Here is a 5,491-nt window from a genome sequence, read left to right as displayed (position 1 = left end):
AAAATAAAACAAGATTCGTGTGACTGGTTACATACCTGTGTGAACGGTACATATTCTCATATATATAATTGGCGTTCACGTCTTCTTTAGGTATTTAGCTGAGTTCCTCATTCAAGTTCTGGCGGGCCTCTTAATGTTTTTCCACAAATGGAGAGCCCTAAAGCTTTATGCCCCCATCGAACAGCAGATGGTTTTTTATGAGGAATTTTTTCATGGCAGAAACATACTCGGAGGCTTGCTACTGTTCGCCGAAGAGCGTCCGCTTTTGGAAAATAAATCTGAAAAAGGTGACAATTGAAGTTTCAAAAACGAATTACTGTTATTTTTATTTTATAAAAAAAAAGACTAAAGCGTTTTAGGATATCGATAAGTAATTATACAAATTTTTAATGAGTGAATACAATAAATTAATACATAAATCCTTTTGTAGACTTGTTTGTACCTAATAGGTACTACCTATGCAATGTCTCAATATACTTGGGGGCTCTTCTAACTGCTTTGGTCTTATGGATTTTTTAATAAATTTAAGAAAACCAAATCCCGAGAAGAGTCCTGAAATTCCGGAATACCGGAGTTACATTACAAATATGTCAAAATTTCGTGATCAACCATTGCTGCTAATATGGGGCCTGCTTATAAGAATTATTTGCCAACAGAAAATTGTAATTGCTGAATCAGTGAAAATCGCCGATAATTGTGCCAATAGAAAAAGTTAAAAACTCTAACAGAGCAGAGGATATTTGGTAAGACCAATGTTTTGTTATGTTATGTAATGCTATGCTATTTTATGTTATGTTATGTAATGTAATGTAATGTAATGTAATGTAACGTAATGTAATGTAATGTAATGTAATGTAATGTAATGTAATGTAATGTAATGTAATGTTATGTTATGTTATGTTATGTTATGTTATGTTATGTTATGTTATGTTATGTTATGTTATGTTATGTTATGTTATGTTATGTTATGTTATGTTATGTTATGTTATGTTATGTTATGTTATGTTATGTTATGTTATGTTATGTTATGTTATGTTATGTTATGTTATGTTATGTTATGTTATGTTATGTTATGTTATGTTATGTTATGTTATGTTATGTTATGTTATGTTATGTTATGTTATGTTATGTTATGTTATGTTATGTTATGTTATGTTATGTTATGTTATGTTATGTTATGTTATGTTATGTTATGTTATGTTATGTTAAGTTATGTTATGTTATGTTATGTTATGTTATGTTATGTTATGTTATGTTATGTTATGTTATGTTATGTTATGTTATGTTATGTTATGTTATGTTATGTTATGTTATGTTATGTTATGTTATGTTATGTTATGTTATTTTATGTTATGTTATGTTATGTTATGTTATGTTATGTTAAGTTATGTTATGTTATGTTATGTTATGTTATGTTATGTTATGTTATGTTATGTTATGTTATGTTATGTTATGTTATGTTATGTTATGTTATGTTATGTTATGTTATGTTATGTTATGTTATGTTATGTTATGTTATGTTATGTTATGTTATGTTATGTTATGTTATGTTATGTTATGTTATGTTATGTTATGTTATGTTATGTTATGTTATGTTATGTTATGTTATGTTATGTTATGTTATGTTATGTTATGTTATGTTATGTTATGTTATGTTATGTTATGTTATGTTATGTTATGTTATGTTATGTTATGTTATGTTATGTTATGTTATGTTATGTTATGTTATGTTATGTTATGTTATGTTATGTTATGTTATGTTATGTTATGTTATGTTATGTTATGTTATGTTATGCTTTGTTATGTTATGTTTTAAACTAACAAATTATCAATATTGTAGCTTAACAGTTTGGTTTCTAGAAGATACACTCTTACGAAACTGTTTCGTACCTGGCGCTTGCTAATTGGTAGGATGATTTGAACGATTGATAAAAAAATATTGAGTGAAATAATCAAATAACTATGAGATTTATCAACAACATGAGATTTATCGACAACGGGAGATTTATCGATATCGATAAGAAGCTGAGAATTGCAAACCGTGTTGACATTTCTGTTTGTGGAAATTTATTTTATTTTAAGAACACTGGCGGCATCTTTATCCTTATTTCTTTCGAAATGGAGAAGAAACTGTCGTTACGGCGATCCGCTAAACATCGGCGGCATTTGGTTGCAAAAAGGCAGATCCTTCCAGTGGCAAGTTGAAATTCGTAGCCGCGGTGGACATATGCCGGATATTATATTCAAAAAATAAATGTCATGGAATTATCTACCCGATTATAGTTAAAAAACCTTGATCAAAAGTTTCGCGGAATAGCCACCAGCTCTGATGGCTCTACTGAAAATATAGTTCCAGAAATGTATTGAGAGCGGGGTCAAATATTTAAATACATGAAATGAGACTTTTTTTTCAATTTCAAACGTTTATTAACAAAAAGTGGTTACAAATTTAATCTTCAAAATAATAGCCATCGCTAGCGACACATTTTTCCCATCTCGCAGGCAATTTGTGGATGCCGCGCCAAAAAATTGTCCGTCTTTGGCCGCAAACCAATCATCGAGCCATTTTTTGGTTTCTTCGTGAGAATTGAAGCGCTGCTCGGAAAGTACGTGGCCCATCGATGCAAACAAATGATAATCGGGAGGTGTCAAGTCTGGTGAGTAAGCCGCATGCACCAGCGGTTCCCAATCGTACGTTTCCACCAATTCCCGGGTCGCTTTTGTTCGATGTGGCGGTGCATTGTCATCAAGAAAAATTACTTTGTGACCCCGATCGGCATATTCACTGCGTTTTCGGTGTATAGCGCTGCTCTAATCGGTCAATTGTCGTTGGTAGCGTGCACCGTCAACTGTCAATCATTGCCTTGTGGCCGAAGCGAATTGGTTTGGACGTTGTTTTTGGCTTGTGGCCGGGGCGGACCATACGATCGTTTACGCTTGGGATTGGAGAAATACACCCATTTTTCATCCCCCGTAACGATTCGATGCAAAAAAGACTTCCTTTTGAACCGGGAGAGCAGCATTTCACAAGTGGTTTTACGATGTCCGCAAATCGTAGTTTGAAGGCACGAAATTTAACATTATTAAGAGCGACAAAAATGCATTGTTGTATGAAACGTAACAAACAATGAACTGAATATTGTTTACAGATGACAGTCGAAAAAAACCAAAACATTTGAAAAGGCTGAAAGCTGAGCTGAAAGTCTCACTTCATAGGTATACACCTGGTATGTTGTAGTTGATGGGGAGTACTTAGAAGGCGATAATATAATATCATATTACTTTTCAGGAATAAATTTTTATTTTGAACTTTCTGAATTCCGGATGTTTTTCAATCAAGGTGGTATGGTTGTATTTGTTGAGCGATTAATTAAAAAATGAAATGCGATTCTGAATAATATTTTTTTATATACATATAATATATCGCTCAAATTTGTGAATCGTAAAAGCAAAATATACATAAAAAATTAAATTAAATTACATACACAAATTTTTTTCTATAAATGTTTCGCATAATGAAAAGAAAAAACCTGATTGGGGATTAATAGCTAAAATTAAAAATAAGGAGGCTCGAAATCCATTTTAGTGCTATGCTTCTATGGAGTTTTCTATTCAGAATTGCCAGTAGAATATTTGAGTCGCTGAGGCAAAGTAGTGAATAAATTTAACCAACACTAACGTACGTAAATTCAAAACTATTCTACTATATTTGAAAATTTGAAAAAAAGTATTATTTTCATTTATAAAAATCGAATAATTCTTAGAAAAATAAAATTTTTAGGTTTACCTACCACTCAGCATTAATGGTTGCCAAAATAAAGTAAACAATTTCCCAGCTTAGTGGTAAGTGCCAAAATAAAGCCATAACAAGTGAGTAGAAAATAGACTACACCCTCTTAAACACTTGAGTGTTCGAACTACTAAAATGTGTGCCCTTAAATGGTAACCCTTACTAGTAAAAAAAAAACAAAAAAATGCCAAAATGGGATGTGAGTGGATATTTTTTAGCTGATATGCATTCCGTAAGAGCAAAAACACACGCTTTGACAGCGAAAAAGAGTGATTTTTTCCATCGGCAATGGGGAATGGCTGAGTGCTCGAGCACTCATAGCTTGGCAGGGCAAGGCGGCAGTGTATGCCAACAAATCACCAAGGCAACGACGGTGCAGTTGCTTGAATATGCATCAACTACATACATACATACTTTACTATAGTTACATAGTTTTTGTTAGTACAATTCAATTTCCAACGCAAACGCATTCTGCCTGACTCCCTGCTCCCATTACCCAAAAAATAGTCCGCATTCCGCTCGCAGTCTCTTCACAAAAATTTGGTTTGCAATGGCACTTTTGGAAAATTGCGCGCTAAAGTAGAAGAAAAACGGCGTATATCCGCATAGCCGCAGGAGGATAAGGGGAGGAGGAAGCCAAAAAATAGCTATTTGTAAAAACTGCATGGCTCGGAGGAGTAAAGCACAGAGTTCAGCGTGATCTGCGTATAGGATGGAGGCGAATTTAGGGTTGCAGATTGCACAAAAACTGTAACATGATAGATGGTGCACGTTGGCTACTCATACACATGCACATACACACATATATGTGGCTACATAAGTGTTGCATGCCTGCCGCCACTGTTGCTTCGAGCAAAGCGTTAAAAAAAGTTATTTACTCATGCGAGGAGTGGAGACAGAATTCACTTGCGGCGACATGACACAGCCGCAGCAGCATGGCTGTGACAAAGGAGAAATACCCGGTAGTAGTGAGGGTGGAGTTGTATTGCAAGAAAAGTTATAACTTTCAAAACCTACATATTTGGTATTGGTGATGGAATCTGGTGCTGCTCAGGATGAAGCATATCCTATGCTAGGAAATGCCGTTGGCGAAAATTGAGTTGCAGCTGCAGTGAACAAGCTAGCGTCCTCACATACACACAGCCATCCATATACTCCTACTAAGGATCATTATTACGCGTACAATCGAATATTCGGCTACTCGGCGCAAAGCTGCGTGAAGCACAGATTGAACACATGCAACATAGCCCAACAACGGCTGCTTTGTGTTGCATGACACCGACATTTTAGCGCGCGAACATCCGATTTGGTTGGTGGCAACGCTATAGAGTCGCAAACTAACGAGGCAGTATAGCGCAAAGGGAAGAGCACAGGGGAAGTTCGTAAAAGCTTCGAGCGTCTAACCAATAATGGAATATCTCTGCCACACCAAGCCACCTTCAAAATGCAGTGTGGTTGGATATTCGGCTGCTGGGCTGTTCGGCTTGCGCAGATACAATTTTTGTTGTGCTAGTCTTTGGCACCAGTGCAAACAAATCATCGTTATAATAGCGCTAACGGACAAAATGTATATGTAAGTATGTGTGTACGCACATGTTCTTGACCAGCATAGCAGAGGTTACCAGGCCAGTAATAAATTTGTGTACATTTGTGTGTGAGCGCTATACAAAATCATTTTAAATATGTGGCTGTAAATAAATA

The sequence above is a fragment of the Anastrepha obliqua genome, chromosome 4 (assembly GCF_027943255.1).
Source record: "Anastrepha obliqua isolate idAnaObli1 chromosome 4, idAnaObli1_1.0, whole genome shotgun sequence".
NCBI lineage: Eukaryota > Metazoa > Arthropoda > Insecta > Diptera > Tephritidae > Anastrepha > Anastrepha obliqua.
The sequence above is the reverse complement of the archived record's forward strand: the minus strand, read 5'-3'. Positions refer to the sequence as shown.